Source organism: Rhinoderma darwinii, chromosome 1 (genome assembly GCF_050947455.1).
Source record: "Rhinoderma darwinii isolate aRhiDar2 chromosome 1, aRhiDar2.hap1, whole genome shotgun sequence".
Classification (NCBI taxonomy): Eukaryota; Metazoa; Chordata; class Amphibia; order Anura; family Rhinodermatidae; genus Rhinoderma; species Rhinoderma darwinii.
In genome coordinates this window covers 637621386-637643989 of record NC_134687.1, presented here as the reverse complement: position 1 = coordinate 637643989, position 22604 = coordinate 637621386, and the positions used below count along the sequence as shown (strand labels likewise).

General features: G+C 45.3%; 1 long non-coding RNA gene across 1 annotated transcript in view; it reads left to right on the top strand.

The window, feature by feature from the left end:
• Nucleotides 1-19578, top strand: part of LOC142679607 (uncharacterized) — a 35205-nt gene extending 15627 nt beyond the window's left edge. Inside the window, exon 3 of the long non-coding RNA XR_012852854.1 lies at nucleotides 19377-19578. This is a non-coding gene — a long non-coding RNA (uncharacterized LOC142679607). The remainder of the gene's footprint in view (nucleotides 1-19376) is intronic.
• Nucleotides 19579-22604: the final 3026 nt, after the last annotated feature.

The following is a 22604-nucleotide window of genomic DNA, read 5'->3' as shown; positions in this document are numbered from 1 at the left end:
GCCCTGGCTCAGAGGGTCAACCAGCCTGATGCTACCCTGGTAGTTCCCCTCACCACACCTCTTGAACCCCACCTCAAGTTGCCCGACCGGTTCTCAGGGGACCGGAGGGCTTTTCTCTCCTTTCGGGAGAGTTGTAGGCTTTACTTTCGTTTAAAGCCTCATTCCTCAGGTTCTGAGAGCCAGCGGGTGGGTATAATTATGTCCCGGCTCCAGGAAGGGCCCCAAGAGTGGGCCTTCTCCTTGGCTCCTGACGCCCCTGAACTTTCCTCCGTTGATTGTTTCTTTTCTGCTCTCGGACTTATTTATGACGAGACTGACAGGACTGCCTTTGCCGAGAGTCAGCTGGTGACCTTACGTCAGGGTAAGAGACCTGTTGAGGAGTATTGCTCTGACTTTCGGAAGTGGTGCGTAGCTTCTCGGTGGAATGACCCTGCCTTAAGGTGCCAGTTTAGGTTGGGTCTGTCGAATGCCCTGAAAGACCTGCTAGTTAGCTATCCCTCTTCTGACTCCCTAGACCAGGTTATGGCTTTAGCGGTACGACTTGACCGACGTCTCAGGGAACGACAACGTGAACGTTTATGTGTTTTCTCCTCCGACTCCCCCATGATGCCTCCCGAAGCTCCGTTGCTTCGTTCCTCCCCGAAAGATTCAGAGATACCTATGCAACTCGGGGCCTCCGTGTCCCCCCAACAACGTAGAGAATTCCGCAGGAAGAATGGTCTCTGCTTCTACTGTGGGGACGACAAGCATCATGTGAACACCTGTCCTAGGCGTAAGATTGCAGCCAGAGAACTTCCGCGTCTATGTGATCATCGGGGAGGTCACTTGGGCGCACAGGTATTTCCCGTAAATATGAAACGTACTAAGATCTTGCTTCCCTTTCAGGTCTCTTTTGGTGGTAGGTCTGCTACCGGCAGTGCCTTCGTGGATTCAGGGTCCTCTACTAATATCATGTCTGTGGAATTTGCTATGTCCCTTGCTATGCCTCTGATTGATTTGCCTAAACCTGTCCCGGTAGTGGGTATCGACTCCACTCCTCTTGCTAATGGTTATTTTACACAGCATACCCCTGTTTTTGAACTCCTTGTTGGCTCCATGCATTTGGAGCAATGCTCTGTAATGTTGATGCAGGGATTATCGTACGATTTGGTTCTAGGTCTACCCTGGTTGCAGTTTTTATATTCCCACGTTTGACTGGAATACTGCGGAGCTAACCAAATGGGGTAATGAATGTTGTACGTCATGTTTTTCTGTTAATTCTATTTCTCCCCCTAAGGAGGCGAATACGCTACCCGAGTTTGTTCAGGACTTCGCTGATGTTTTCTCTAGGGAGGCCTCCGAAGTGTTAACTCCTCATAGAGAATACGATTGCTCCAGGTCCTTCGGGAAAACAAACTGTTTGCCAAAACCGAAAAATGTGTGTTTGGGGTACAGGAGATTCCATTTTTGGGTCAAATCCTCACTCCTCATGAATTCCGCATGGACCCCGCCAAGGTTCAGGCTGTGGCGGAATGGGTCCAACCTGCCTCCCTGAAGGCGTTACAGTGTTTTTTGGGGTTCGCTAATTATTACAGGAGATTTATTGCTAACTTCTCGGTCATCGCTAAGCCCCTTACGGACCTCACTCGCAAAGGAGCTGATCTCCTCCACTGGCCTCCTGAGGCTGTCCAGGCTTTTGAGGTCCTTAAGAAGTGCTTTGTCTCGGCCCCGGTGCTGGTTCAGCCCAACCAAATGGAGCCATTTATCGTGGAAGTTGACGCATCTGAGGTGGGAGTGGGGGCTGTCTTGTCCCAGGGTACCAGGTCCCTCACCCATCTCAGCCCCTGTGCCTACTTCTCCAGGAAGTTTTCGCCAACTGAAAGTAACTATGATATTGGCAACCGCGAACTCTTAGCCATTAAATGGGCATTTGAAGAGTGGCGCCACTTCCTGGAGCGGGCTAGGCACCAGGTAACGGTCCTTACCGAGCACAAGAATCTGGTTTTCCTAGAATCTGCCCGGAGGCTAAACCCGAGACAAGCTCGATGGGCATTATTTTTTACCAGATTCAATTTTTTGGTTACCTATAGGGCTGGGTCTAAAAATATTAAGGCTGATGCACTGTCGCGTAGCTTCATGGCCAGCCCTCCTTCGGAGGAAGATCCTGCTTGTATTTTGCCTCCAGGTATAATCATTTCCTCGATCGATTCTGATTTAGTCTCTGATATTGCTGCTGATCAAGGTGCAGCTCCCGGGAATTCCGGCTAAGGGTACTTAGGGAAAATCATGACTCCGCACTATCTGGCCATGCAGGCATCCTGGGTACCAAACACCTCATTACCAGAAATTATTGGTGGCCTGGGTTGCCTAAAGACGTTAAGTGTAAGGTGTTAGTGGTATATTTGAAGCCTTCCACCGCAGGACTTGATATTTTGTATACTCTACAAGAATTTATAATTGAATCACTGGAATAGGACTAGAGTTTAGTTTAAAATGTAACTTTTACTTGTAACATATTTAAAAAGTGTGTAAAACAAATGACACACCAGGACAAGACTGTTTACAAAAAAATCTTCCTTATAGTACAGGAGATATAGTGCTCAATGCAAAAAAAAGTAAATTCAATATTGGTGATATTATCATTTCTTTGCAGAGTTAAAGAAAATGCTCCAAATTGTTGCAAAACATGTGAGTGATCTATTTCCCAGGAGGATAAATATAAATCTCTGTGGGGTAATGACCCCTCCTACCCGTTCCATAGTGTGTTAAAGTCCTGTTCCGTTCTTATGGCTGGGGACTGGGAAGCCTCACTTGTTTCTTTTATATGATTTTAGGCAATCAATCATTGTTTTCTCCCGACGCGTTTCCTTATGGCCAGAATTCCTCAGGGGAGATAAGGCCAGATAACCTCCTTGACAGGGGGCACAAATGAAGTTGGAGCTGTATTGAAGTTTCAATCTTCTGCAGTGGCAGAGATTCCTCATAGCACTTGCTTCCTCGTGCTGGAGTAAACGCTGGTTCCGGCGTGTGACGTCCTCACCCACATGTGTTTTCTGTTGCTCTTTATACAGGTTATTCCCTCCCTCATTGTGCACTCCTCCAGTGACGTATCCAGGGGAGTGCCCCATAGTTGAAGCTGATACAGAACGGAATCCAGAGCACCTCCCATTGGGTAGTGTCTGTCAGTGACTCCGTGTTGTCCAGCTCCTTCTACCACAATCACGGACCACTGCCTCTGTGGTTGCTGCTGCTGGACATGAACAACTGTCAAAGACAGTTAAATCACCCTCAGCAAACAGCAAGTCAGCTTGCGTTACCGCAGGCATTCACAATGTGAATCAGACCCAGTGCTGCCCGAGATTGGGAGAGAGGGGCGGGTGTGTCTGGCTTATCTACTAGTGTAGATGTAGTGTCTGTGGAAACAAATACAGAGAACTGCATACCTTTAACCCCTACAAACCCGTTTATAAATTCCAAATTTGAGCTACTAGAGTGGGTTTTTATTCTTATATTTAGATATATTATTATTTAGATATTTTTGGCAGTAAACCATCTATTTTTTAACATGGTATCTTTTACTTCATACATAAATACAATTTCTTGTGTCAAGTGTTTTATATATTTTTTTCGCAAAGGTGATCAATAATAATGTATTAGATGACTATTTAAGTTGTTAATAGCCCGTTGATGTGTGTGAATTATTTTATGGGGTTTTCGGATTTATTGAAATATTTTTCATGAACTGTTAGAAAGACTTTGAAGATTTTAAATGAAACAAGAGAAGTCTAGTTTCTCATTTAATCCATGGGGTGCAGAGCTATCCAATTTAAATATCCATTTAGATTCCCTTTGGAGAACTACTGTGTCTATATCTCCTCCTCTAACTGATGGGTGAATTAATTCAATGGCTGTGAATTTAAGACATTTTGCATCCCCCCCATGGTTTAAATGTACATGTCTAGCCACCGGTTTGTCTCTATCATTTTTAATGTCACCTAGATGTTCCAGGATCCTCCTTCTCCATTCCCTTGTGGTCTTCCCTATATAGTCCCGGGGACAACTGCATGTAATTTTATAAACTACATTTTTAGAACTGCAATTTATGAAGTCCTTTATTTTATAATTTTTTCCTGTGTATGAACTCTTAAATTCTTTGGTATTTTGTACAGCCGCGCAAGCCTTACAGTGTCCGCATTTGTAGCACCCACTCGTTTTCCCTCGATCTAACCAACATGGGTCAGGTCTAGAGCTTTTCAAATGACTATGTGTGACTCTGTCTCCTATACTCCTTCCTCGTCTATATGTGACCTGTGCCCAGGGGGATATGACTTCTTTGAGGTTTGGGTCCATTTGTAGGATACCCCAGTGTTTTCTGAGTATTCCTTTAATTTTTTGGTCTGATCTATCATAAGTACCAATTAGGCGTATAGGTTGATTAGTCAATTCTCTTCTTTTTGGGATGAGGAGTTCTTCCCTTTTCTTTTGTATTGCGTGCTGATAAGCTTTTTTAAGGGTTCTCAAAGGATACCCCCTTTCAAGGAATCGAGCTTTAAGATCCCTTGCTTGTTCTATGAATTCTTGTTCATTAGAGCAATTGCGTCTTAGTCTGAGGTACTGTCCTTTTGGTATTCCCTGTTTCAATGGGATGGGGTGGTGACTTTCCCATCTTAAAAGACTATTTGTGGAGGTTGGTTTTCTGTATATAGTTGAAATAAGTCCTCCTTTGTCATTTTTGGAGATATATACATCCAAAAATGGCAAATTTTGATTGTCGGATTCAGATGTAAATCTCAAACCGATAATATTTTCATTCAATTCTTTGCTATATTGAATGAAGTCCCTTTCTAGTCCCCCCCAAAGGACAAACACGTCGTCTATAAAACGTGCCCACATCAGAATCGGGCTGTTTAGATGTTGGCGCTCATCTGTAAATACCATGGTTTCCTCCCACCAACCCAGGAGCAAGTTTGCGTATGTCGGTGCACATGAGTTACCCATGGCTGTTCCCCTGAGTTGGTGGTAGATACGACCATTGAAGAGAAAATTATTGTTTGTCAATACAAATCTTAATAGATCTAAAACGAAGGTATTGTGTCGCTGTAGGTGGGTCCCCCTTGTATTCAGGAAATATTCTACCGCTTTTAGACCCATTGTGTGGGGGATTGAGGAGTACAATGCCTCCACATCAATGCTGGCCAGAATGGTATCATCATCCACCGTGACCTCATTGATTTTTTGTAAAAGATTTGTGGTGTCTTTGGTATAAGAGGGTAAAGCCTCTACAAAGTTTCTCAAGACCTTGTCTATATAGATGCCCACATTTTGTGTTAATCCCCCTATCCCTGATACTATTGGTCGCCCCTTTAATGGGGTGGTCCCCTTGTGGATATTGGGGAGGGCATAGAATGTGGGGGTCTGTGGTTTATCAATGGGCATGAATTTGAATTCATTTAAATCAATGAGGTTTTCGTTTTTTGCACGGTTTAAAATCTTAAAGAGTTCCTCTCTATCCTTTTGTATAGGATTCTCCTTGAGGATTTCATAACTCTCCTTGTCATTGAGGATGGTTTGACACATGTCCATATAATCTTTTCTTGTAAGAACCACTGTATTCCCCCCCTTATCAGAGGCCTTGATGATTATATTTTCATCCTTTTCCAGCGACAACAGTGCTTCATGTTCTTTTTTATTAAGGTTGGATGGTTTTCTCGAGGTTTCAATTTCTATTAGGTCTTTGACTACCAAGTCCTGGAAGACATCTATAATCGAGACATCACTTGTTGGAGGCATTTTTTTACTTTTCAGTTTGCATTGGGTAAAGGGACCCTCACCCCTTGGTTTTTCATTTTGGGATAATAGAGACGCCAGATTCCTTGCATGCGGTAATTCTGATAATGTTAGTCCCAATTCCATGCATTCTTTTTTATCCTTTATTTTATATAGTTTGTGCCACTTGAGTTTCCTCGTAAATAAGTTGATATCCTTTACCCAATTGAAAACCTCATAGGTGGTTGTAGGTACAAACGAAAGGCCTTTATTAAGTACCTGTATTTCTGTGTCAGAAAGGGCTCTATTGGATAAGTTGATAATTCTGTGGTTAGTTTTGTTTATCTCGGATTGTTTGCTCTGTTTCTTAATTGATAGGGTGTCCTCTGCCCTTCTTTCTCTAAAAAAGATGAAGACTCTGTATTCGTATACATCATTTGATTCTGGTAAGGTAAGGTGCTTGGATTCATTTGAGAGGTTTCCCATGTTTGTAGTGGGCTCCTCCCTCTAGAGAAGCCCCGTCCCCTGAACTGTCTTGAGTAATTTCTTCCTCTCGATATTCTACTCCTACTATTGAGATTTTGTTCAGATTCTGTGAAATCCGTATCTGACGAGGATTGGTCCGTTTCAGGTTTATTCTTCCCTTTCCTTTCTTCAAAGCAATATGCCTTATTTTCTCTGAAATCTTGCAAATCCCGGGTAAATTGGTGATGTTTCCTTTCTATAAGGTTGTATTGGAATTTTTCAAATGCGTTTTGTAGATGTATTTCCTTCCCAATGTACTCAGAGTCAGATTTGAATTTCAGGGTCACCTCTATTTGTTCTTTAAGTTTTTTTGTTGCTATTTCCAGAATACGTTTTTCTTCGTCCAGTATAATTTGCATGAATTTCAGGGAGCTAGTTGTTGCTTCATTTGTGCCCCCTGTCAAGGAGGTTATCTGGCCTTATCTCCCCTGAGGAATTCTGGCCATAAGGAAACGCGTCGGGAGAAAACAATGATTGATTGCCTAAAATCATATAAAAGAAACAAGTGAGGCTTCCCAGTCCCCAGCCATAAGAACGGAACAGGACTTTAACACACTACGGAACGGGTAGGAGGGGTCATTACCCCACAGAGATTTATATTTATCCTCCTGGGAAATAGATCACTCACATGTTTTGCAACAATTTGGAGCATTTTCTTTAACTCTGCAAAGAAATGATAATATCACCAATATTGAATTGACTTTTTTTTGCATTGAGCACTATATCTCCTGTACTATAAGGAAGATTTTTTTGTAAACAGTCTTGTCCTGGTGTGTCTAAAGACGTTAAGGCCTACGTCGCCGCTTGTGAGGTTTGTGCTAGGTCCAAGACTCCCAGGTCCCGACCAGCGGGCTTACTGCGTTCGTTGCCCATTCCCCAGAGACCTTGGACACATATCTCCATGGATTTTATCACCGATTTGCCTCCATCCCAAGGCAAGTCGGTGGTGTGGGTGGTGGTGGACCGCTTCAGTAAGATGTGCCACTTTGTGCCCCTCAAGAAACTACCCAACGCCAAAACGTTGGCTACCTTGTTTGTCAAACACATCCTGCGTCTCCATGGGGTCCCTGTCAATATTGTTTCGGACAGAGGGGTACAATTTGTTTCATTGTTTTGGAGAGCCTTCTGTATGAAGTTGGGGATTGATCTGTCCTTCTCCTCTGCCTTCCATCCTGAAACCAATGGCCAAATGGAGAGGACTAATCAATCTCTAGAACAATACTTAAGGTGTTTTGTCTCTGACTGTCAATTTGATTGGGTCTCTTTCATTCCCCTCGCCGAATTTTCCCTTAATAACCGGGTCAGTAACTCGTCAGGGGTCTCTCCTTTTTTTTGTAATTTTGGGTGTAATCCACGGTTCTCCTCCTTTTCACCTGGTAGTTCCAACAATCCCGAGGTAGAGGTCGTTCATCGGGAACTGTGCACAGTCTGGGCCCAGGTTCAGAAAAACCTAGAGGTGTCCCAGAGCGTACAAAAAACTCAGGCTGATAAAAAACGTTCTGCTAACTTCCTGTTTATGGTCGGGGATCTGGTGTGGTTGTCGTCTAGGAACTTGCCTCTCAAGGTTCCGTCCAAGAAGTTTGCTCCCCGGTTTATTGGGCCGTATAAGGTCATTGAGGTCCTCAATCCTGTCTCCTTCCGGCTGGAGTTACCCCCGTCTTTTCGGATACACGACGTGTTTCATGCCTCCCTCCTCAAACGCTGCTCCCCGTCCTTGGCTCCCTCGAGGAGACCTCCTGTTCCCATCCTCACCCCTGAGGGGGTGGAATTCGAGGTGGCCAGGATTGTGGACAGCAAGATGGTCCAAGGCTCCCTCCAGTACCTGGTCCAATGGAGAGGATACGGGCCCGAGGAGAGGACTTGGGTACCCGCCCGGGATGTTCACGCTGGGGTATTGGTCAGGAGGTTCCACCTGCGTTTCCCCAGTAAGCCAGGTCCACTTAGAAAGGGTCCGGTGGCCCCTCATAAAAGGGGGGGTACTGTAAAGGATCTGCCAGGCACAGCTTCGGGGTTAACTCCCAGAACTAATCAGTCGGCACCTGAGAATACATCCCTGAGACTGACTCCTGCTTCCACCATTCAGGCTGGCAGGCTTAGGAGTGGGAGAACCTATCGTAACCTGGCCAGACTCCGCTAGCTCCCGCCCTCGGTCTATTTAAGCCTGCACTTCCTGTCCCTCGGTGCTTGTGATTTCTTTCCTTGTGGTTTCCTGGCCCAGCTACAGCTCCTGCTATTTTTGATCCTGCTCCATACAGACCCTGGCTTACCGACTACTCTTCTGCTTTTCGTTTTGTACCTCGCACACTCCTGGCTTGACTCGGCTCGTTCACCACTCTGGTTGCTCACGGTGTTGCCGTGGGCAACGGCCCCTTTTTCTTGCTTGTGTTCCTTTGTATGTTTGTCGTGCACTTACTGAGCGCAGGGACCGCCGCCCAGTTGTACCCCGTCGCCTAGGGCGGGTCGTTGCAAGTAGGCAGGGACAGAGTGGCGGGTAGATTAGGGCTCACTTGTCCGTCTCCCTACCCCCTGCGATTACAGCTTGAGACGAGCTACTCCTTATAAGCAACCCCCCTTTGTACCTGGACTTCCAAGGTTTCGGAGTGGTCCTAACTTTCCCTATTCTCCTCTGGATACAGGATGGTTGTCTTGATATAATCTACAAGCCGCTGCTGGTTGTAATATATATATAATTAATCCAGTCTACATTTTTATTAATGGTAATAATTGTCGCACTGTCACTTACTGTCCTAATAGGACTTTTACCCCTGCAGATATAACAGGTCATGGGCAGCACAGTGACCTTCACCTCACACCTTCACATAAAAACCCCTCAGATTGTAATTTGCAGCACCGTGGCATATTTACACACATTATAATTATAAACCTCAGACATTATAAACAATAGGGCCTCAACTAATAACATAATGCTATCACCAATCTCATGCTATCACCCTCAGGTTTCGGGTCCCATCAGTTCATTGCCAGTCCTGTACATCATCGTCCCCTTCTTCTCCTGTCTTCTGCTCTTCACTGACTGTCACCCTCAGGGTAACCCACACAATTGTGGAGTCAGACTACGTTGGTGTCCAGTGGGGGAGTTATTATTACCCCCTCCTAGCCACTTACTTATCAAAACACTTGATATTGCTGACGGATTCACTCAGGTCTTTGGTCTTTACTTTGATCTTTGCTGATGTCATTAGGACTTGGTTTGGTCCTTCTCATTGGTCAGACACCGTCTCATTCAGTTTACGTCACCGTGCTGTCCATAACACCTCATGCTGTGAGCCTGGGGTGAGATCCCACGTAGACGGAGTAGTGGAGTTGTATTGTGACTACCACCAACACTCTGCATCTGTCCTCTTCCTCTGGCAAGTTACTTGTCTGGGCGGCTGCTTAGAATTGTGACACTGCCGTCAGTTCATGATAAACGCGTTGTACTGGCTCAGGCTGTGCCTGCTGCATCTCAGTGATGGAGTTCATCGTGTTTACTGGCACTTGCTGGGGACCCCCAACTCTTGTCAATTGTTAAAATAAATACTAATCTGGTGATAACATCATCCGCATACATTATAAACGTTGTTCTAAGTACATACAATAATGTTGGGCCCTTAAACGACATCAAACACCTTTATATAAGGAAAAAACTTCTCTGTTACAATGGACAGGGCACCTAGAAGATGTGTGATTACTGGGTACATTTCATTTGCACTTGGTGATACTTTTTCAGCAGGATTTGTACCTTGATCTCAGCTGATTGCCTAGAACATCTCCGCCTCACAGAAATATACACAGATTACACATGTTTATCTGACAAATGTCTCAAACCAATTTTTTCTTACTCTAATCTGGTTCGTTCTACCTGGGAAGGCCTCTCAAGGTCGGTTCTCTTTGTGGGAGGCGGGTATGATAAGGTTGTCACCGGTCTGCCGGGACTGTTCTGTAGGCAAATCAAACGGCTCTAACAGAATTTAGCAGCAACAGCTGTAAAACCTGGGACATACCAATTAGATCTTACCACGTCGATCCTTGCAGTCTTGGGGCATATGTGAGGTCATACACCATCAATACAAGTGCTATCAAGAATGCATTGGGCGCTGCCGGTTTACCTTCCTTTATCCGTCCACATTTGGACTCTTCCTGTGAAGAACAAGCTTTTCATAGCCTAATCCGTAATTGATCTTAATCAGATAATTAACTTGAAGAAAAACATTAACAATGACAGATTTATTTTAAACGTTCACACTGGTCAGTAACTAAAATTGATACCTACAAACTGATTCTTCTTCTTTATATATATCTATACATACACTTATACACTGCACAGAATTCTCTGCTCTAAAATTTCCCTTTCACAGCAACAAAAATAAACAAATAAAAATGTTTTCGAATGGGAATATTCCGCTTCTGTACTTTTTATCTGACACATCCAATAGTCCAATGCTGAGGCTGGTCTAGAACTTTACATAAAACTTAACCTCAGTATTTAACATTCCCACAACACTTCTTAAATACAGTTATTAAACAAACTAACTTTGGGATAACACTGGAGAACTGCTGACATTTTATCATTGTACAAACACCAGGTCAACACTTGGGATAACACTGTTCCCCTGTCACTACACACAACGTCTGCAGTGGGGAAGGTACCGGCCAGGCTTCAGACCACCCTGAGAACAGGTCTACACATACGAGCACATTGTCATACACTTCTACCTTGGGTAGTTGTATGTTCTGCAGTCGCTGGGACGGGTAATCTGGCCGGGCTGCACTTTTCACAGATACCTTTGCTGTTTTACCTATTTCATGCCGTGCGCACATCATGCCGGCTGCTACAAACCAAGCGGTAGCATTATTGTATCCAGGGACAAGCCAATTTACTGACACCTGGCTGCACATACTCTTGTTGTCAGTTCTGTCTTCTCTTGCTCTCTCAATTGGCTTACTCGATGATCCAATAAAGTTCCTACTACCAATGGGCCCCTAATTGTGGGCAATGCCAAAAGCGTACCTAGAGTCAGTGTAAATGTCGGCCGTCTTACCTTCTGCCAGGTTACAAGCCTCAGCAAGCACCTCCAGCTCCGCTCCTTGAGATGAACAAGAAGGTGAGAGTGGTTTCTGGGTAATTTACCTTGTGCCTCGTATCCTGTCTTGTACATACTGTATATGATGAAGTATTTCTACATTACAAATTTACATTAAAATCCATGTCACATATAGATAGAACATTTCAAGAACATTTCAAAGGGATGGCGTCTTCATTCTCTAAAATAAAACCAAATGTTATACTCTTCTCCACACTCATCTGATAATCCAGAACACTTTGAGAATCTCACTTTATCAGGTTCTGTAAATACTGGATTAATACAAAAGCAAATAAAAAAAATTCCTAAAAACTTGACATCAAATTAACAATGTTCAGATAATTTTCACCTCCTTCCTTACTAAATCTGTGAAGACTCATCTGTGAGTGACGTCACCTCGCCTCCTGTGTAAATTTGCTGGAGGGGGATGGTCTTTTACACACTACCTCATATTGGGTGGAGCCTACAGCACAGCTTACCCAGTGCCATATTCACCGTTCTGGAAAGATCTGGAACCATCTACACAGAAAAACCTCAACATTTAGATTACACTCATACACATTTAATCTGGATTACTCATTGGGGTCTCATACACATTTTGTAGATCTCCTGAAACCAAATTCATTAATTCAAAACAAACCAAAATTGTACCTGATCAGTCCCTCCCCCCCTTTGTGGACTCTGCGAAAGTAATGTAGCAGAGTTCAAAACTACATCTCAACATAACAAAGTCGGGCACTCTATCTGGGGGGGCACTAGTTTAACCCCCTGTAATGTACAACAGCCTGAAACAAAAATGACTTTTCCCTGATGAAAATACATTTGATCTTTACAGTGACATAACTCATGAGTGAAATCAAAAACAAAACAATTGTAGTTAGTTATTCAATAAAACAGAAAATGTTATATCTGATAACATTAATTACTGTAAACCAACAAACTGTATATAAAAATAGGGAACGGTGGGGGGCACATACATTTTCGAAACCCCGTGTCTCACAGTATCTATAGTTTAATACATCTGAATTAACATCAAAACATTCCAACATTAAATCTTATCACATCATAACACATAAATATGCATCGTAACTGTTATCTTTTTACAAACAGATCCAGTGGTCTGTAATATTTTTCTCACTTGGTGTAGCTACAGACGACAGTGCGTGCGCAAAGATAAGAGACATTCCATTAAAAAGTGGAACGAAGTTAAACCCCATACACAAAACATTAAGAATTTTTGTTTTTTAGACATTACTTCTGTTAACAATAAGAGCATAGAATATAGATCCAAAAGCAGTCCACACCCTGTATAGCACAGCACACAGCCCACAGCCCCCTCCTCTTCAAATTCTACAGGAGGGGGTCACACACTCATTCCTCACAACTTCTATTCTCACAATCTTAACACTTTCAATGCCGGCAAAACAACATACGTATCTGCAATCTTTCATCACACCATTGTATAGGAATTATCTACGTTCAAAATATCAAACACATAATCTGTAACAGTCCAATCTGTCGGCCACCATCCCTATATAATGATGACGTGTTGTTTCATCAGTGAACAGCGTCCTTCACCCTGGGATGGAATCTAAAATAGAAAAAAAACACTACAGCAAGTGTTACCAATGACAAAATTAACAAAGCGATTATTTCATACTGATTGGGTTGGGCCGGGCGTGGCCACATCAGGGGTGGGTGGGGGGCAGTCTCGAAACACATTGCGCAGCTGTGAGGGGGGGGTTTCCCGCCCACAATGAGGACACACTCAACACAAGGTAACACTCAACACAAGGCTGGTCCTGTGTTTTCTAATACATATAACATACAATACCTTTCTTATTCCTAGCTTCCATTTGCTTCACCAAATCATATGAATAGGATCAACCATCCATTCTAACAGTCTATATTATACACGTAATTTATATAACAATTTTCGGTCTACAACTCTTGGTCTGGCCGGAAATATTACAATTTCGCAGTCTGCAACTCTAAGTCTCGCCGAAATATTACAATCTCTAGTCTGCAATGTATTTATTACATCTCGCTAGAATATAACAATTTCCCGGTCTGCAACGCACAGGTCTTGCCGGAAAATTACTCACGACTTATCGTGCCCCTGTATAAAACAGGTTATATTTTCTATCTAGTCCCTAATTACCCAGAGGATGGTTTGTCGGGCGCGACTAATGTCTCACAGGTTTTCGACCTCACAGCGGAAAATATCACCTCTGTCGCCTGAGATAATCCAGGAAATCAACAAAAGGGTTCTACAGATCGCCACAAGACTGTCCACTAACACAGATAAGTCGAAGATTTATAAAATCAACTGACTTACCGTGCTTAGTATGGAGGTGATCAGACTCTTATCAGTGGGCAATCCTGGGTAGTCTGTTTCACCCTGTGATTGTCGGTTGTCTGGATTCCGATATCCCCTTGAGTGAGGTCCCTGTTCAGGCGCCAAAAATGTCAAGTTCGAATTTCAGGGTAGCTTCCTTCTCCCTGTTATTTCACACCGAATAACCACCTCTGTAAATTGAAAGCTGAAGGCATGCCTGGAAAGAAGTAAACCAGCCAGAGAGATGTTGGTACACAGCTTTCCTCAGATAGGACAGGAAGTCAAACTGAACTTTATTTTAGAACAAAGAACACAGAGAAAGACACATGCCCCCTCCCTAGTGATGTGGGACGTGCCCAAGCCCCACCGGCTTCTCAGCTGCAAGTTCTTCTGTACACTCCTCTTGCATTCCAGGGGGCGGTGTCTTCCATAGGCGTGTCCGACATGAACAAAGAACTTATTATATATCAGCAGGGCCGCCATCAGGGGGGTATTAGGGGTAGTGGTGTGAGGGGCCCGGCCAAAACTAATTGAAAGGGGGGCCCGGCAACTGCCTCGACATTCTTTTGGTAGGAAAAAACGGGCCCCTGCAATGGGGCCCGTTTTTTTCACCAAAAGAATGTCGTGAGCTGCTGCTGCTGCGGGCCCCCTCCCCTCGTCATGGGGGGCCGTCAAACCGTCCGCCCGCGCGCGCACCCGATCGCGCGCACAATGAAACTGCCGCGCGTGCGCACTCGCGAGCGCGCATCCACGAACGCCCGCACTGGAGACCGCCCGCGCGCGCACCCGCGATCGACCGCGCGCGCACCCGCAAACGAAGCGCGCGCACCCGCGACCGGCCGCGCGCACCCGCGAACGAAGCGCGCGCAGCCGAGGACACACATGGACAAAACTTACCTGGAGCCTGGCTGGAGGTGAAGGACTGGACGTCTGGACCGAAGACCTCCCCTGGAAGACATCGCCGGAAGAGGACTGGAGTGGGAGCAGCTCTTCTGACAGTGAGTAAATTATCTCAAAGTGTTGTTTATGTATGGCCCTGTTCACACAGTATTTTGCAGGCAAAAAAAAATCTGCCTCAAAATTCCTTAAAGAATTTTGAGGCAGATTTTAACCTGCCCACACTATCTTGCCGCGTTTTTTTGCTGCGTTTTTTGCTCGTGGCGATTGAGGACAGCAGACAAAAAACGCAGCGAAAAATGCATTTTCTGCCTCCCATTGATTTAGATGGCAGGTCAGAGGCGGAACCGCGGCAAGAAAGGACGCGCTGCTTTTTCTTTTTTCTGCAACTGGCTCCCATTGATTTCAGATTAAATCAATGGGAGGCGGTTTTGGAAGTTGTTTGGTGCTGATTCTGACGCAGTGTCCGAGTCAATATCAAGGCCCAAAAACTCTGAACTGGGCCTTATTTTTAGGGCTTATTCAGACGAACGTGTAATACGTCCGTGCAACGTGCGTGATTTTCACGTGCCTCGCACGGACCTATGTTACTCTATGGGGCCGTGCGGACTGTCAGTGATTTTCACGCAGCGTGTGTCCGCTGCGTAAAACTCACGACATGTCCTATATTGGTGCATTGTTCGCGCATCACGCACCCATTGAAGTCAATGGGTGTGTGAAAATCACGCCCAGCACTTCCGCAGCCGTATAAACTATGAATGAAAACAGAAAAGCACCACGTGCTACAAACATACAAACAGAGTGTCATAATGATGGCGGCTGCGCGAAAATCAAGCAGCCACGCATCATACGCTGCTGACACACGGAGCTGTTATGGACCTTTTGCATGCGCAAAACGCCACGTTTTTTGCGCGTGCAAAAAGCACACGCTTGTGTAAATCCGGCCTTAGGGTAGGAACACACTAGGCATGAACACTGCGGATTTTATGCAACACATTTTATTGTGGATAATCCGTAGCGTATCACAGTCGCAGCAGAGTGGGTCAGATATGAACAAATCTCATTCACACGCTGCAAAAATAATGGACCTGCAGTGTGGCTTTGGCTTTTTAAGTCGCATGTCAATGTATTCTGTGGAATCGCTGCTCCTCTGATGCGGAAATGCTGCGGTTCTGCCGCAAAAATCACACAAGAGAAGAAAAAAAAGGTACTTTTTTAAATTGATAAAGTTTAGACTTACCCCGGCCGTAGTCCTGGTGACGCGATCCTCTATTCTTAGCGCAGCCCGGCCTCCTGTCATGACGTTTCATCCCATGTGACTGCTGCAGCGGTCACATGGTCTACAGCGTCATCCCAGGAGACGGGGCTACGTTCAGAAGAGAGAGACGCGTCACCAGGACTACGGCCGGGGTAAGTCTAAACTTTTTTTCCCTGCAGGATTCCCGCAGCGGACACGCCTCACCAAACCTGCGCCACTATTTGGTGCGGTTTTGCTGGCAGAATTCCCTGCGGCTCCCGGGATAAGCTGTGTAGTTTTACTCAGCATATCCGCCTAGTGTGTCCCTTATGATGTCGCTCCTGGAGCTGCTGCCGGTCTCTAAATAGGCAGTTGGTCCAGTAGAATTTGGAATTATTTTTTTTTGTGAACCAGCTTAAAAAAATACAAAACTTTTGTGTTAGGGCCTGTTCACATCACTGTTCACTTCCGCTCCGGGGTTCCGTCTGAGGTTTCTGTCGGGTGAACCCCGCAACGGAAAGTAAAAGTGATAGCACAGCTTCCGTTTCCATCACCATTAGCGCAGTCGACTGCGCTATTAATTCCGTCCGAAAACCAGCCGGAATGGTGACGAACCACCGCTCCGGGGTTCCGTCTGAGGTTTCTGTCGGGTGAACCCCGCAACGGAAAGTGAAAGTGACAGCACAGCTTCCGTTTCAGTCACCATTGATCTCAATGGTGACGGAAACATCGCTAATGGTTTCCGTTCGTCACCATTCCGGCTGGTTTTCGGACGGAATTAATAGCGCAGTCGACTGCGCTAATGGTGATGGAAACGGAAGCTGTGCTATCACTTTTACTTTCCGTTGCGGGGTTCACCCGACAGAAACCTCAGATGGAACCCCGGAACGGAAGCGAACAGTGATGTGAACAGGCCCTAACACCAAAGTTTTGTATTTTTTTAAGCTGGTTCACAAAAAAAAATAATTCCAAATTCTACTGGACCAACTGCCTATTTAGAGAGCGGCAGCAGCTCCAGGAGCGACATCATAAGGGACACACTAGGCGGATATGCTGAGTAAAACTACATAGCTTATCCGCCCCGGTAGCCGCAGGGAATTCCGCCAGCAAAACCGCACCAAATAGTGGCGCAGGTTTGGTGAGGCGTGTCCGCTGCGGGAATCCTGCAGGGAAAAAAAAGTTTAGACTTACCCCGGCCGTAGTTTAGGTGACGCGTCTCTCTCTTCTGAACGTAGCCCCGCCTCCTGGGATGACGCTGTAGACCATGTGACTGCTGCAGCAGTCACATGGGATGAAACGTCATGACAGGAGGCGGGGCTACGCTAAGAATAGAGGATCGCGTCACCAGGACTACGGCCGGGGCAAGTCTAAACTTTTTTATAAATTTAAAAAAGTGGCTTTTTTTTTTTTTCTCATTTGTGATTTTTGCGGCAGAACCGCAGCATTTCTGCAACAGAGGAGCAGCGATTCCACAGAATACATTGACATGCGACTTAAAAAGCCAAAAAGCCACACTGCAGGTCCATTATTTTTGCAGCGTGTGGATGAGATTTGTTCATATCTGACCCCCTCGGCTGCGACTGTGATACGCTGCGGATTTTCCACAATAAAATGTGTTGCATAAAATCCGCAGTGTTCATGCCTAGTGTGTTCCTACCCTAAGGCCGGATTTACACGAGCGTGTGCTTTTTGCGCGCGCAAAAACGTGGCGTTTTGCGCTTGCAAAAGGTCCATAACAGCTCTGTGTGTCAGCAGCGTATGATGCGTGGCTGCTTGATTTTCGCGCAGCCGCCATCATTATGACACTCTGTTTGTATGTTTGTAGCACGTGGTGCATTTCTGTTTTCATTCATAGTTTATACGGCTGCGGAAGTGCTGGGCGTGATTTTCACGCACCCATTGACTTCAATGGGTGCGTGATGCGCGAACAATGCACAAATATCGGACATGTCGTGAGTTTTACGCAGCGGACACACGGACTCGCGCTGCGTGAAAATCACTGACAGTCTGCACGGCCCCATAGAGTAACATAGGTCCGTGCGAGGCGCGTGAAAATCACACACGTTTCACGGACGTATTACACGTTCGTCTGAATAAGCCCTAACAATAAGGCCCAGTTGAACGTTTTTGGGCCTTGATATTGACTCGGACACGGCGTCAGAATCAGCACCAAAAAACTTCCAAAACCGCCTCCCATTGATTTAATCTGAAATCAATGGGAGCCAGTCGCGGAAAAAAGAAAAAGCAGCACGTCCTTTCTTGCCGCGGTTCTGCCTCTGACCTCCCATCTAAATCAATGGGAGGCAGAAAATGCATTTTTCGCTGCGTTTTCTGTCTGCTGTCCTCAATCGCCGCAGGCAAAAAACGCGGCAAGATAGTGTGGGCAGGTCAAAATCTGCCTCAAAATTCGGTGCGCGCTTCCAGGCGGTCGCCGGTGCGCATGCGCGGGAGTTTGCGTGATCGGTCGCACGGGCGGCGGTGTTTGACGGCCCCCATGACGACCCCCATGCTACCCAGGGCCGCCATCAGGGGGGGTATTAGGGGTACTGATGTGAGAGGCCCGGCCAAACCTAATTGAAAGGGGGGCCCGCAGCTCATGACATTCTTTTGGTGAATTAAACGGGCCCCATTGCAGGGGCCTGTTTTTTTTCTACCAAAGGCAAGTCGCGGCAGTTTGCCGGGCCCCCCTTTCAATTAGGTTTGGCCGGGCCTCTCACATCAGTACCCCTAATACCCCCCCTGATGGCGGCCCTGGGTACCATGATATAGTACTGGACGGAGTACCGTTAACAGGCGGTGCCACGGTAGGGGGGCCCAGAAAATGTAGCTGTAGGGGGCCCTGAAATTCCTGATGGCGGCCCTGTATATCAGTATATTACACAAAGAACTGAAATGTATATACATATGTGTGAGGATAATATTTTTGCAAACAATATACATGGTAATGATCCCTGACAGTCACACATTATGTCTATGAGCGCCTGATAGTAAATGAACCAAAGATTCCCACTTTATATTTTTTGCCCAAAATATTCAATGTCCTTCCGGCAGACCTATTATATCAGGGATTTGGGGTCTGTGTGAACTATCATGCAGGTTCATTGATTTTTGTTTTAGACCACATGTGGAGTCTTTTCCCTCATATATTCATGATTCTACTGATATTTTGCTATCCTTTGAGGGTTTGAGACTTGAACAGGATATGTATATTGTCACCAGCGACGTAGAGTCATTGTACACTTCCATTCACCATACACATGGCCTTCAGGCCTGTAGATTTTTTCTACAGATGGGTAATTTAACCATCGAAATGATTGGGCTTGTCCTTGAATTACTGGAGTTTGTGGTATCTCACAATTTCTTCATTTTTAAGGACAGGTACTATCTTCAAAATTGCAGCACGGCCATGGGGGCAACATGTGCCACATCATACGCCAATTTGTTTCTGGGCTTTTGGGAGAGGAACATGATCCTTAATTAACAGAATCCTTTTGAGATGTCTGTAGTATCCTGGAGATGCTTTATAGATAATATTTTGTTTATTTGGCAGGGTACAGAAAAAGATCTTATGTCATTATTGGAATATTTGAATGCAAACGATGTCAACATCAAATTTTTGAGCAAACATAGTAAAACTGAAATGGAATTTTTGGACCTACGGATTCTGGTTAAATCTGATGGTAAGCTGACTACTGATATGTTCAGAAAAACTACCTCAGTAAACTCATATTTAATGGCTGACTCCTCCCACCATAGACATATCATTAAGGCCATCCCACGAGGGCAATTTCTTCAAGCCAGGAGATTATGTTCATCCGATGATGATTTTGAACATCGATGAAGAGATCTAATGAAAATATTCATCAATTGAGGTTATGATAAAACTCAGGTTACTCGGGAATATGAATATGCAAAGACCAGGAATAGGACAGCCCTATTGAAATCAAGATCAAGGAATAGATTGGATCATGATGCGATAAGGTTTATTTCCGGATATAACAAACAATGGAACACAATGCGGAATATATTCTGCAAGCATTGGTCTATTCTGCAAACCGATAATTGTCTATTTAAGATACTTACTTTTTAACCGGCAATGACACATTGATGAAGCCCGAATTTACGGGTCTTGCTTGTTCAGAGTCATTATGTTCCCCCTACCAAAAACCAATATATTTTTGGATCTAGGGGGCCAACGTGGGGTAATGTGCCGTGTGGATTCTGTGGGGCCTGTCAGGTAATGGAGAGAACTGACTCCTTTCGGAGCTTAGACCACACAAGGACATATAAAATAGTGCATTTCATAAATTGTAATGTCAGGAATGTGATCTATCATTCGCACAATTTAAGGTGCGTTTGATGAAACACATAAGAGACATAAAAGGCATTAAGAGTGGAGACCATGAGGGGAATTTTGGTGATAGAAGTAAACCCCTTGCCAGACATTTTAGGGATTACCATGGTAGCAATTGGAGGCTCCTTAAAGTTAAGGGGATTGACCGTATATACCATTGTAACCGTGGGGGTGACATCTTTAAAAACCTTCTACGTAGAGAGATGAAGTGGATTGTTACACTTGACACCTTATCTCTAAATGAAACAGAGCTTTGTATCCTTTCTATAATCGTTATTCTTGCTATGTAGGTACTGATATATGTTACTTTTATCTCTTTTTGCTAGTTTTTTTAATACTGAATTGTTCTATGTATTGCCAGAGTTCTGGGATTTCCGAAGACCATATCTCGAAGTATGAAAATGGGACTATTAACCCAAATTGACTGCTTATCAACGACTAATATATATATCTTTTACCCACATCACATGTGTCTATATTATTGTTATGGGTGTTTTGGTTTAATTCTATATATGTGTGCATATATATATATATATATATATATTGAATTCGTTTTTGAAGATACACGCAATGGACACAGAAGAACATGTGGTTAATATAGACACTAGGATTGCATAACATAAATTTTGAATTTAGCATGTAGTATTATGGATCAATCTTGATGTCTTTATTCACACATATTGTAACACCCATGGCCGCGGACCGTCGGCATTACTCACCCCCTGACGGACGCAGTCATGGATTAGTGAGCGCTTACCTCCGCTTGACTCTGCTGTGTCCCATAGGGTGTGCGCGCACGCTCGTGCCCGGCCTTATACCTAATATACCAAATTAGCCCATGATCACCCTGGACCCTAAGAAGGGCCCTGCCCTTTCCTTCAGTGCCTGAGCATTGTTTGCAAATGGTCCCTTAGTGTCTTCCATTTCCCAGTTTTCCGTTCCTGCTACCTGTATTCTGTATCCCATGCTACCTTGTTCCTATGCCGTAAAGAGTTGGAGTCGTGTTGTGCTGTATACTACACCTTCCGTGTTACACCGCGCCTGGTGTCTGCCTGCTGCCAAAGTCCCTTCCGAGCCTACCATCGCTACTGTCTGAAGTTACCACAGGTTCCCTTAACCGAAATATAGACTTTGACTGTTGGTCAGCTGCTATCCCACAACGGCGGTGCAGCCCAGTTGGTCCATGGACCCATCGTGACTGTACGCTCAGGCCATGAACCCCGCTGGTCAACCCAAGACCATGTCGACATCTCAAGCCATGCAAGCAGATCTGAAAGACCTGTGTTCACTACAGGACCAACTCCTCCTGGCAGCGAGTTCCATTGCACAGTGGCTAGATGCGAAAGCTTCTCAGCCCCTGTTCCGGCTGACCCTCCTGCTACACCTCCTGTCCCCGAGTCTCACTGCCACTACCACCTTGTTACAACGGAGACGCGAGTACCTGCAGGGGATTCCTCAATCCGTGCCAGATCCACTTCTCTCTACATGCCAGAGCATTCTTTCTGATGGCGCCAGGATCCCCTTCATTATTTCTCTGCTCACTGGCAAGGCCCTAGCCTGGGCGAACACTGCCTGGGAACGACAAGGACCAGAGACCCGTGACTTCCAGGGGTTCGTATGGACATTTCGCACAGTGCTTGAAGAGCCTCGAATTCCGGAGAGGTTCTGCAGTGGGTCCCAAGTGCCTCAACCGCTGCCTGGGGCAGATCCATCCGGTCCAGTCTCCTCGGTCTCAGTCATTGGCAGGATTGCCTTCTCATTATTCTCTGTTCTTGGATGTCTTCAGCAAGAAGGAGGCGGAGACGCTACTTCCACACCAGGCGTATCACTGCCCTATCGAGCTGGTTCCTGATGCGTCCCTTCCCCATGGTAGGGTATACCCTTTCTCCTTGCCAGAGACTCAGTCTATGTCCGCCTATATCAAGGCCTATATCAATCTACTTGGAGAGGGGTTTCATACTGAAGTCCTTCTTCGTCAAAAAGAAGGATGGATCTCTGCGACCCTGTATCGACTACCGGGGTCTCAACCAGATCACGGTCAAAAATAGAAATCCATTGCCATTTTTGAGCGCAAACGAGGAGCCAGGATTTTTTCTAAACTAGACCTGCATGTGACTTACAACCTAATCCGGATTCGCCGGGGTGACGAATGGAAGACGGCACTTAACACCTGAGACGGGCACTATGAATATCTGGGGATGCCCTTCGGCCTGTGTAACGCTCCCGTGGTCTTCCAAGAACTTGTCAATGACATCTTCTTCAATAACATCTTCTGGGATCTATGTTTGTGTTGTGGTCTATCTCGATGACATCTTAATTTTTTCCCCAGACCCTTTGACTCATCAGAGACTTGTCCGTCAAGTTCTGCTGCGATTGATGGAGAATCGCCTGTATGCCAAACTGGAGAAGTGCATGTTTGAGAGG